Here is a 13,626-nt window from a genome sequence, read left to right as displayed (position 1 = left end):
CGATAAAAGAGAGAGAAAAGTGATCATTTTTTGTGACAGCATTTAGTTTTCGATAGTCGATGCATTTGCGCAATCCTGTGAATTTTTGAATTGGAACTAATTCACTCTCTTGATTAGCTTTTACTGTCACTCCCCTTTTTTTCGGAATCACTTGTACTAGATTCACCTACGAGCTATCTGATATATCATAAATAATCTCCACATCCAACAACTTTAATATTTCCTACTTTACCATCTCCATCATCAAAGGATTCAACCTTCATTTAGCTTGTTGCATAGGTTTGGCACCTTTTTTGAGCCTAATTCTGTGCATACACACAGAAGGGTTGATCCCTTTGATATCAGTTATAGTCCAACCTATCGCCTGCTTGTGTTCTCTAAGAACCCGAATCAACTTATTTTTCTGGGTTGATGATAATCTCATCGAAATGATCATAGGAAGAGTCTCCTTATCACCAAGGTACGCATATTTCAAGTGATCTGGCAGGAGTTTTAACTCTACAACAGGTGTCTACACAGCAGAGGATAACAATTTGTGGTGAGATTCTGGCATAAAACTGAGTGCAAACTCATACTTTGTTGTAGTGGTTGTTAAATATTGTAGTGCTCCAACCACGTGTTTGAGATCATTATTTAGTTCCATATTATAAGTTGTGTCCAACTCAAGGTATTTGATTAAAGTAATCTCTAACTCATCCCTGCCATCAATTTCGAAAACTTTCTGTAGTATAAATAGAGTTAGAAATAGAAGGATACTTCATGATCTCAAATATATTAAAGTGAACAATTTTTTCCTCAAATTTCATAGATAAAGTACCCCTATTGACATTAATTTTTATCTGACTTGTACTAAAAAGGGTCTATCTAATAGCAGAGGGGATGGATCTGGGAAATATTTATCGTCCATATTAAGGACATAAAAATCAGTTGAAAATATTAATTCATTAATCTTAACTAAAATAGTTTCAATTAACCCATCAAGATATGCATTAGTTCTATTGGCTAACTAAATTATAATTTCAGTTTCTTTTAACGATCCTAGATTCAAAGAAGTATAAATGGATTCTGACATTACATTAACCGATACTCCCAAATCTAATATGACATTTCTAATCAAAGTGCTTTCTATTTTGCAAAGGATAGTAAACATACTTGAATCCCTACATTTGGGTGGGAGCTTCCTTCATAGAACTGCCAACACGTTCTCTCCCACAATAATTCTCTCATCACCTTTCAATCTCCTTCTATTGACACGCAAATCTTTCAAGAACTTTTCATATCTCGGTATTTATTTGATTGCATCCAACAAGGAAATGTTGAACTCCACCTTACGAAATATCTCTAGAATCACTTTTTTCTTATCTGATTTTTTCAGTTTCTCTAACTTGCTAAGAAAGGGTGGTGGGTTAGATCTAACTTTAATTACAGAATCAGAAATTACCTCTAGTTTTACATTCCCTATGCCTTCCTCAATTTCTTTTTGATTCGTTCTTCATTCTTATCTTTTGGAGTCACAAGTTTGGGTCCCTCAACTTACTTCCCGCTTCTTAAAGTCATAGTGCTTATATTTTTTGGATTCATTTTGGGTTGATATGATAATTTTTCTTGAATTTGAGATTCCAAGCGGTTGATTGATATTGCCATCTGACTAATTTGATTCCGTATATCCTGCATGTTAGAGTCCGTCTTTTGCTGATACTGCAAAATGTTAACAGTTAATATTTTCATCATGTCTTCTAAAGACGGACCCGAATTAGAAAATGAGAGTTGTGGCCGGGATTGGTATTGCTGCTGGTACCTTGCTGTCTATTCTGTATGAAATTCGACTGTCTGTTTCCTCTATAATTAAGGTTCGGATGATCCCTCCATCTTGGATTATAGGTGTTGGAATATGGATCATACTACTTTTTTGGCATGGGTGTGTGACTAGCCACATTTACCTATTCAATATTCTCATTCTGAAGCATTGGACATATATCTATGGAGTGCCCTATATTGGCACAAATCCCACGCGTCTTAATTTGTGATGAGTTTTCTACAGCCAATTATTTAATAAAAAAGTTAGTTTAGATAGTTGCTGTTGAATAGATGAAGTTTCTACCTCATTCACTCTATGTGTTAGAATATCTTTTTGTGTACTAAATTGTTATGAATTCTCGACCAACCCCTCAATCAATTTCCATGCCTCTATCGGAGTTTTGTTTATTAATTCTCTCCCCACTTACAGCATCAAATAATGCTCTTATCTCTAATGAGTAAACCCTCGTAGAAATATTGAATCAGCAATTGTTTACTTATCTAGTACTGAGAACATCTAGTACATTATTTCTTGAATCTCTTACAGTAATTATAAAGAGACTCTCTTGGATGCTGTTTAATGCCACATATCTCCTTTCTCAAATTGGCAGCTCTGGATGCAGGAAAATATTTTTTTCAAAAATTTCTTCTTTAATTGCGCCCAAATTGTGATACTACCTGCTGGCAGATAGTATAACCAATCTTTTGGTGAATCCTTAAGGAAAAAGGGAAATGCTTTCATTTTTATTTGTTCTTCGATAATCCCAGAGGATTTCATACTTGTGCATACTACATTAAATTTTTGCAAGTGCTTGTGAGGTTCTTCGCTTAAAAGACAATGAAAAAAAAGTAAAAGGTGAATTAGATCATATTTTAATTGAAAAGGGATATTATCATCTAAATTTGGAAAGATAATGCATAATGGTTGCTGATTTAAGTTAGGAGCAGTCAACTCCCTTAGGATCTGAGTATTAGCCATGCCTACCTCTTCTTCAGAATCACTCGAGAGGGCTCTAAAAGAATTTGTCGATTCGGCTTCTGAATCAAGCCTCTGGGATGCAGTAATTAATCGATCTTTCTATGTTGTTTGGTCTCTTTTCTCACTCTACAAACGGTCTTCTCTACCTTAAGATTAAAAATTAATTCGTCTGTACGAGAAGAACGAGATATAAACTAAAAAAGTATCAAAAAATTAAAAATAAAATAAACTCAAAAATAGACAAATTAACTAATGCTAGTCCCCGGTAATGGCGCCAAAAATTGACAAGTATTGAGCTTGTACAATAATAAATATCTATTTGAAAAAAATATAATTTTTGTATATAGGATGGGCAGGGTCGAATTTTCAGGAATTGAAAAAAATTCATCACTTCAAAAGTTCAGAGCATTTGGGGAATTTTTATAAAAATGGAAATAATTAAACTATCAAATAAAATAAAATGAGCAAATAAAAACTAAATGACAATTTATTAAAATGGCATCAATAATAAATAACTTTAGTCAAGAAATAATTTCGAAAATGGTTTAATTGATCATTGATGCAATAGTAATTCCACTTATTAACTGATAAATAAATTATAACTGTCAAACACACAATGACAATCAACTTCTCCGTACTGTATTGATAATCAAGGTACGACCGTTAATCACTATTTTAATTAAGAAATAACCTTACGTACGATCATAGAGTTCAAATTTTCAATTGTCTTAAGAATTAGAGAAGGTCTGTTCTAACCAAATAACGCGCTACGAGAGTTATTTTAAATTAGCCCATGTATTTCTTTGACACAAATTCAATCATACTAGTTACTACTAATTTAGAGCAACTAAACAATTACGGATTCAATTGCCTTAATTGATTTTAGGTTATTAAATTAATCTAAATTCCGGACCCTGGATATTTGAATAACTTAACAACCATAAGAAAGTAAAACAAAAAATATACGAATACCAAAAAATTAGAAGAATAAATAAAATCAATTCGATCTTACAATTTTAGATGAACCAAATCCTCCGTTGTTTCTTGACTAGAAACAGAAATTTAGTGCATCTTCGTTGAGAAAATTCGATGCGAATTAATTGACTTCATCATCATGAGTATTTCCCCAAAAGTGATATATTATTCTTGGAAAAACAGAAAAGGAAAGAAAATGAAAAGGATTTCCCTCTGTTTCTTGCGGTCCAAAAAGAGTAATAAAGAATAGCCTAATCATTAGTCTCTTGCGATCGGAAAAAAAAGAATAGTCAATCAATAGTGTCGCGATATTGTTTTGTTTCCTATTTCCAGTAAACTACTACTACTAACTAAAGTCAAAAAATAACTCCAACAAATTCTATCTTGATCGAAAAGTCAATAATAATCTCTGGTGCAACATCTCTAATCCGACTTTTTTGAGACTTCGATTCATAATTGGATATTACATATCAACTCCCAAACTCCCCAGAACGTGCAAAGTCCAAACTTTGACCTAACCACACAAAACAGCAAATTTAGTGAAGAAATCACGTCTTTTAATTTCTTTTTATCCAAATCCCTACAACCAATTATAATTGCCAAAAATAAGTAGAATCCACCAATTAATGCGATATTTGGTAAAATAAAGAAGGAAAATAACCATACAATTAATTGACAAAAATGCAACATATCAATGCTATATTGGGATGAGTATGTGATAGATAAATCGACTTATCAACTAATCTTTGATATCTTTCTCTATAGGTTGACTTCTAATATGAATATTCCTCAAATCTATGGCTCTGAATAATCGGTGAGTCGGCAAGTTTGCAATCTAAAATCCAACTTCCGCCAAGGGATCAAGTACATACTTTTGTTGAGATAAGAAGATATTTTGTGCCAACATTGCCTTCAATTGGCAAAAATATTTGAAACTTTCTAAATTTTTCATCTCAAATTCAACTGCAAATTGATCTTGCAACTTAGAGATCCCCTCTTTATCATCTTCTATGATAATCATGTCATCAACATAGATTGTCAAAACCGTTACCTTTCCAAACCAATGCTTCAAGAATAAAGCATGGTTTGCATTGCCTTGCTGGTAACCATACTTCTTCATGAGTACGGTAAATAGGTCAAACTAATCACAAGATGACTATTTCATTCAATAAAGAGCTTTCTATAACTTGCATAGAATATTTTCATTTGGAGGGGTACGATGTCCAGGTGGAACATCAATATACACCTCCTCCTCAAGATCACTATGCACAAAAGTATTTTTCACATTGAACTGATATAATAGCCAATCTAAATTGGTTGCAAGAGACAATAAAACTCTGACTGTATCCAATTTATCACTGGTGAAAAAGTATCTTGATAATCGATGCCATAGGTTTACGTGTACCCTTTTGTTACAAGCTGCGCCTTATATCGGTCAATTGATCCATCAGTCTTATATATCCACAGTTTTCTTTCCCTTTGGTAGTGAGACTGCGGTCCATATTTTATTCTTCTACAGTGCTGACATTTTATCTTTTATAGTTCGGGTTCAGTTTAGATCTATGAAAGTGGTATGTACTCTATTTAGAATATCAACTGATGATACATTATGTACAAAAATCACCAAATGTTCAAACAACCTATGAGTTGTTGTCGAGCCCATTTTTAAGAAAAAATTAATTTGTTAAGAAAAATGGATTTTTGGATTATTTTTGAGTGAAAAATAAATTTTTAATTTTTAAAGAAAATGGGTCTAAATGGGACTTAAAAATACGACAATTTTGACCCAAAATAATAGTTTAAAAGGGTTTTTAATAAAAAATAGGAGTCGCCACTTGGTATTGAGTTAAAGTTTACCAAGTCACCTAAAAATGAATTTTAGATAAAAAGTAAAGAAAAACCCTTTCAAAATGACTCCAAGTCTATGCAAATCAGAAAAAGGTTAGGGAGTCACGGTTGAAGAAAGGGAAGGCAAAGATGAAAATCCAAGGCACCCTTTCAACCTAACCAAGGCTAGTTGCGTGATTTAGTCAAAAAATTTCTTAGCTTAACCTAAAAATTTATCACATTTGGATATACTATAAGAATGCAAACCCTAGATGTAATGTATCGGGGTCAACATGTCTCTTCGAATTTTAATTGGTACAAATCGCATTAATTACGATACCCAAAAGTAATTATTTGAAGAGGTCACGAATGTACAAAAATAAGAGACTCTAAGAAAAGAAAAGAAAAAATAATAATAATATACAAATATACATGATCTTAAGGAATGCATCATAACAGGTGCGGGGGGCTAAGATTCGTGACTTCAATTTTCCCTTTAATAGAGGGAATACGAGCGTGCTAAGGTTAGAAAAGCCACACTCGTCCATATCCCATATTCAAGGGTATTTTCTATCTAAGCAAGCAAATGATCTAACCTAGTTCTAATGCTTAAATAATGTAGACACCAAATTTTTGTCAATTTTTAATGTTTCCTGAAATTTTATCTATTTGATAAGTTATTATTATTATCATTTTTTTAATATATATTAATGTATGATTTTCTCATTTTTGTAGGTTTGTTTTTGGAAAAAGAAAAAAAAAACACAAAAAAAAAAGAAAAATCAAAAAATAAAAAATCACTTTCATCATTTTGCCTACCAAAACAACTATTAACCCATTCCACACTCAATTGCCATGGACCTTTCTTTTCATTCGCTAAGAAATCATCATTTTGGCAAATCCAACACACAAGCTCCACTTTGGCTACAAGTCCCTCTCGGTTCTCTAGACAGAGGGACAAGAAGAAAAAAAAAGGACTCCACCTTTCTTCATCCCAGCTCTCTCTCGGCTCTCTCCCTCGAAGAACAAGAAAAAAGAAGCCACAAAAAATTTTTTTCCCTCCCCCTCTCGGCTGACTCAAAACGGACAGAAAGGAGAAAAAAAAAAGGGGGACACTCTCTCGGTTCTCTCTTGGAAGTCAGAGACAAGAAAAAAAAAAGAAGCACTTTCCACTCCTCACTCTCTTCCTCTCTCGGATTTGGGCAGAAGAAAGAAGACAAGAGGAACAACAAAAAGGGCTCCCTCTACACATTTTCTCCCACAAAATCAAAACACAAAAAAGAAAGGGCAGCTATCGGCCAAGGCTTGGAAATTTCATCAAACTTCAACCGAAAGATTTTCATATTCATTGAGGTATCTCCTTTCATTTTCTCTTCTTTTTCCAGCTTTTTATTTTCTAATTCGTTATACTATAATCATGTGTAGACGTTAGCTTTGTTTCTTTTCTTGCTGGTTTATGTTGTCATTATGTTGTTGGGTTGCTGAATTTGGGAATGGCATAACTAGAATTAAGGAAAAGGAAATGGGCCCATGAATGCATGTCAAGTGCTTGTGAAAATGCCAAAATGGAAAAAACGAATTTTAGGGGATGTTTTGCTTTATTCTAGCCTTTTTATGTTGTTTTCTTGTCAAATTGAAATCATGGTTGTAATGTAGGAGTTATAAGAAGGGTTTTGGCATAATTTTTATGATTTTTGGTGAAGGTTTAAGAGTTATAAAAGAATAAAATCTGGACTGATTTTTTGCTAGTTTGACCACTTTGTTTTCCTTTTTGATAAAAAATAACTCCGAATATGGAATCTATGCGAAAAATGGAGTGGGGAGGTGTATTTTGAGAAATTTTGATCACCGGAAAGGTCGCCGGCGGTGGCGGTCCGGTGGCGACGGCGCCACCGGCGGCCACCATGGCTGCCAGCCGAAGCTTCTTCGGTTGGCCGAAGAAGAAGGAAAGGAAACGTATGAGGAAGAAAAGAGAAAGAAAAGAAAAGAAAGAAAAGGAAAGTGGGTTGGGCTAAGTTAATTTTTTTAGTGGGCTTGTTTCTTATTTTTTGGTTGGGCTAGAAGGTCGGAGCCCATGTTTTTTTTTGGTTGGGTTTGAGGGATAAAAAGACGGGCTGGCCTGCTCGTTTCTTTTGGGTTTCGGTTGGGCTTAGGTAGTATCCGGCCCAAATAAATAAAAATAACGGCCCGATGGCCTTTCTTCTCCCAAATCAGAAACCGAATTTTGCACTTTGGCCCCTGATCTTTGGAGTAGTTTTACTACGGCCCATAACACTTTAAATTCTTTTCAACTCGGTCCTTATAGTAATTGCACCTTGGTCCCTGAATTTTATCTTTTATTTAATTTTTGACCTCTGAACTTTGGAAAAATATAATTTTTATCCCTGAAAGTTTTTTCAATTTTTGCAATTCAATCCCTGATGAATTTTGACTCTCTTTATTATGATTGTTTCTTTTCTCTAATAGATAATTGTGTTACTTTGAATATATTTAACTTGCAATTTTTAGATATTCTTAAATTTCTTTGCGTTTGATATGTTAATGTGAATTTAGTATTTTAATTATTACTATTATTTTCAATTAAAGTGGTGCCATGATTCTTTTGTTCACTGTGAGTATAAATAGGACAATTTGACTCCATTTAGTCACCACTTCAAACGGGAGGTACCCCTATTTTTATTATTTCAATGTCAATTACGTGCTCTTACGTGCTCTTATGTGTTTATATATCTTTATATGCTTTATTTATTTGATTTAAATATTCATTCAAATTTTTCTTATATATGTTTTAGTTAATTTTTATAATGATTCGAGAGGCATTTAAATACCTCAAAATGTAATAGATAGGATAATTAGATTTGTTTCATTATATTTTTCCCTTCTAGATTGTAGTTAGGCGCTCCCCGATGTAATAGATAGGTTGCGTGTTTATGTGGCTTATGTGTTATGTGCCTTACCCGCTTTCCTTAGGATTTTTGCATCTAGATATTATGCTTATGTGATACGTGCTACGTGCTCTAATGTGTTTATTTGTTTTAATTTATGCCTACTTGTCTTATTATGTATTAAAATGCATGACGTCACTACACTAGTCCAATGCTAGTTGTGGCTTTTCTCCTCCGCTTACTTGCTAGTCCAACGCTAGTAAGGATTTTTAGAAATGGGCTAGTCCAATGCTAGACCCTTTAGGCCGTCCTGCGCTAGATTCATCTTTGTGTGATAATTCACTACATTTTCATGCATATTTTCATTTTTAGGATCTTTTTTACATTTGCATGATATTCCCTATTATATTATCCCATATTCTCTATATGTGTTAATCATGTCATTTAGAATTGCATCTCATTTAAATTAGTTCATTTGCTTGTTCATATTAGGAGAATTATTTTTCAAACATGGGAAATGGGTGATTATAACTTTTTAGTTTAAATACCCTATTAATCCATGTATAAGAAAATTATGTCACGAGTTTTTATCTCCCGTACCCTTTATGTTGCATTCCCTTTTTCTTTGGTCACTTATATATGTGTATATAATTTAATTTCTTTTATTTTATTTTAATTTCATCATTTGCGTACTCGTGACACTTTCAAGGAATCATTTTGGCCTTCGCAATTAATGCGATTGGTCCAATTAAACCCTTGAATGAACATTTTGTCCCTTTCGATATTTTTAGATTTGCATCCATGTAGAAAACATCCAAACATGATAAAATTAAGGGTTAGATTAGGAAAATTTTGACTAAACCTCGCAACTAGCTTAGACTAGGTTGAAAGGGTGCCTTAGGTTTGAGTTAATCGAACCTTTGCCTTCCCTTTCTTCAACCGTGACTCCCGAATCCATTTTCTCTTATTTTTCAAAGACCTGGAGTTGTTGAAAAGGGTTTTATTTTATTTTATTTAAATACACTTTTTGGGTAACTTGGTACACCCAAACTCAATACCAAAGTGGCGACTCCCCTTTTTTTTGAAAACCCTTTTTAGGCTAAATATTTGGACCCAAATTGTCGCATTCTTTAAAGTCCCATTTTAGGTCCTTTTCATTTATTTTAAAATAAAATTACATATTTTGTAAATACCTATTTTTATACTTATATTTTCCATCACAAAAAATGGGGCGCGACAATAAGATGCAAGTCTAATGTTATGTTTTCATACAAAGAGGTAAGGAATATACATATAAGGAAAAATATGGGATAAGGAATATACGTATAAGGAAGGATGTCATGCAAAAGAATGATAAAAGATCCTAAAAAGTAAAAATATGCATGAAAATGCAGTGTAGTCACACAAATATGATCTAGTGTGTGAATGGTTCCTAAGGGTCTAGCGTTGGACTATTCCATGTCTATGAATTCTCACTAACATTGGACTAGTGAGAAATATCGGAAAAAAAGGGCCACAACTAACGTTGGACTAGTGTGGAATCGAGAAGGGGGCCACAACTAGCGTTGGATTAGTGTGGTGACGTCACACATTAATTATAATTAACTAATCATGTAAATCATCATAATAAAAGCATGTAAACACATAATATCACATAAACATAATCATGATATCTAGATGCAAGATTCTAAGAAAGCGGATAACACATAACACACAAGCATGCAAAATACACCAAGCAAATAAAACAAATAAAGCCCTAACAATCACATTTGGGGGCCTTAACTACAATCTAAAAGGGGAAGAAATAAATAAAAAATACCTAACTATTACATATTCTATCTAAATATATTGTCTTGAACCCCCTAACTATTACACTTTGGCATTTAAATGCCTTTCAAATAATCAAAATTGAACGAAATTAAAACAAATGAAATGAATAAATAAATAAATGAAATGAAAACATTTAAAAGGCATGCAATTACGCACATAAGATCACATAGGGTCAAATAAAATCAAAATAAGGGACAAAGTGTACCTCCCTTGAATTGATGCCCTATGGAGATGAAATTTCTATATTTACCCTCCAAAACAAATAAAAAGGTCAAGGCATCACTTTAATTAACAATTAATTACACGAAATGAAAATTAAACACGAAATTGAATCAATTAAAGTATTTACATAAGATAAACCATGCATGTTCAAGAAATTAAAGCAAACAAGGACCTAATTGAAAGAATTAAAGAAGTTTTAGGGGTCAAATCATCATTATTACAAATATTAGGGGGTCTAAAATGCAATAAAATTAAATTAAAGGCTTAAGGAGAAATCTGCCAATTCAATAATAGAATTCACCAAAAATAAATGAAAACCTATTTGCTACAATTAAACAACAAAAATTACTCCAAATTTTGCTAAAATCCAAATCAAAACTATAAACTTATCAAAAATTATTAAATTTTCAAAATTTCATCCCAAAACTCGTGAATATTCTGTCTAAGAATCAAATTAAAGCATACCAAAGGAAAACAACCTGTTGAAGGGGTAAAATTGATTAGTTTTTTCAATTTATTTGGTCATAGTAGAATAAGGGGAAACTTTAAGGGTTAAAATGTAATTTCTCTGAAGTTTCCATGCAAGCTACGAAGAAAATGAGCTTCTGCAACTTTTCTTATGCTTTTAAACCTCAGCAACCTCGCGCGGCAGATTTTCACAAACATCTCAAATCAAAACCCAACCTCAAATTCTTATTCTAGGGAACAGACTCCTAGCAGAATCACTTAAAAGATCAACAAGACTTCCCCATTTTAGTTGAAGACAACAGATTTCGGGAAACGAAAGAAAGAAATGAAAAGATAGATACAAAACTGCAAACTTGCTCAACTAAAGGAAATCTAATGTTAGTCAAATCATGCAAAGCCACAAACAAAGTGCAAAATTTTTTGGAAAATTCCATACAAAGCCACGTGGAAACTTTCTTTTTCAGCAACAATGTTTCTGCAATTCTGATGCAGAAATCCCATGCGAAACTTCAAACAAAACTAGCTAACCTATCACCCAAACACCCCTTAACAACTGAACACTTCAATTAACAAATGAACCCAGCGTTGATTACAAGACTTGGATTGAGGGCATGACAAAAAGCAAGGGAAAGAACAAGGAAACTTTAAAGAGGGGGAAGCTATACGCATTCAAAATAGATACTATACCCAGAGCTATTGCCTATGAACACAAAATTCAGCAAATCACATCTTGTGGCCAAACAATGTTTCAAACAGAGCTGGAGTAACTCATGTTTCAAAGTTGCAAAACAACCACATCTTGCTGCAAGTTATTCATGATAACACATTCTAAAACCAGCAAACCGGAAGTTCATGCCAAAAGATTGCACAAAACTCATTATTTATCAACCAAACTCACATAAATTCCCCAAATCATCTATTTTAACATAGCCCAAGCATGGTAGTCTACCTTTAGTGATCCCAACAGAAATGATCCAGGCCAACAAATACAAGAAAAACAGAAAGTGCAGCAAAGAAATCCTTATCATTTGCTTGAAACGTCAAACTAAAACATTCAAGAAATCATTCTAAAACCTGGACCATGAAGCAAACAAGATGCTAGGCATTTGTACAAGAGGTTTCGAGACAACATCATGCAATCCACGAAGAAGGTTTCTTTCTTATTGCTGGCTTCTGGTTCTGCAACCTTTTTACTTTTCGCAACTTACCCAACACATAAATTCACATGCACACTCAATCAAAGCTCACGGGTTTATTAATCCAAAAACCAATAGCAGTCTCAACCCATTTGGTTAGCACAGTCTGGACAAGGTTCTTGATTTGTCAAAAAGAGAAAAACATGCAATAACAAAAGAAAAACATGAAACCAGAATCATTGAGAGCTAACTTTGTTTCGTCCAGACCACAAAAACATCAAACACTGAAACTGTCTAACCTTTTAACAAATTCGAATCAGCGAACATTAACAAAATTTCCCCCTTTCAGTCAAAGAAAGCTGGTTACAGGAACCAGAAGAAAACTGCGAACGTGCTCAAAACACAGCCTATATAGGCAAGATAACACACACAGCAGATAAACAAGAATCTAATGCTCATTTGACTCCATAAAACCATCATGAACCCACGACTAAACATGCAACAGAGGAGATTTAAGGTAGGGAGGGGTCAAAAACATGGATCTTAGGAGGAGCAAGCAGATTCTAAGTAAAATCATCCACAAAGAACCATCAGACAGCATGTAAACCAAAGAATGAACCATAAGACAGCAAAAGGCGAACAAATAAACATCGAAAAGAAGCAACTTGGACCTTGGACGAAAGAAAGAGGAAAGATCCACAGTGGACAACTTGCTGCAAAACCCGTGCTTTTCAGCGATGGTTGAAGACGATGATGGTGGCGTTGGGTTTCTTCTCTACTCTGTAGTGGCTACTGGTTCCAATCCTTCATTTCGCAGCCTTTTCTTTTCTTTTGTTTGGTTTCAATCTCTCTCAGCCTTGCTCAGTTTTTTCTCTCCTAAACCTCTACCCGAGAACCTTTTTCTTTCTTTCCCTTTTTTTTCAGTTTTTCCTCAGCTTTTTCCTTCGCCACCCTCCAAGCTCTCTTCCTCTTCCCGGTCTCTCCCTTTCTCTCTGGTTTTCTTTTTTCCTTTTGTTTTCTGTCTAACTCTTTACACTACCCAGCTGCTACCCCCTTTGTTGATCTTTTATATTAGATGAGGGTTCCAAACCCTCATCTCAAGGGTTCATATGGAACTCCAGTTCTACCGCCTATCTTTTGAGCCATTTGATTGGCTTTGTTCCTACGAGATTCTTGAGGTTTGGATCAAGGCCAGGTGGAGTGGAGCTAGAATGATCCAATGGTGAAAAAAAAATGAAGGGAAGAAATGGTAGAAAATGATGGGAAGTGGAGCTACATTTTCCTGTACGATTTCTCCATGGCTTCAGAAGCCATGGGAAAGGTTTAGCGCACGTGAACCGCACGTGCGCGTGGCTCCTTTCCACCCTTTTTTTTTTCTCAAATCAACTTAGGTAAACTAACAAAATTAATTCTTAATTGTAAATGCAACGCACAATTTCATTCATTTTAAAGAAATTAAACCTAAGATGATTAAAACCTTAACTATCATTTAATCAATAAAAATAAA

This window comes from Coffea eugenioides, chromosome 8 (genome assembly GCF_003713205.1).
Source record: "Coffea eugenioides isolate CCC68of chromosome 8, Ceug_1.0, whole genome shotgun sequence".
Classification (NCBI taxonomy): Eukaryota; Viridiplantae; Streptophyta; class Magnoliopsida; order Gentianales; family Rubiaceae; genus Coffea; species Coffea eugenioides.
The sequence above is the reverse complement of the archived record's forward strand: the minus strand, read 5'-3'. Positions refer to the sequence as shown.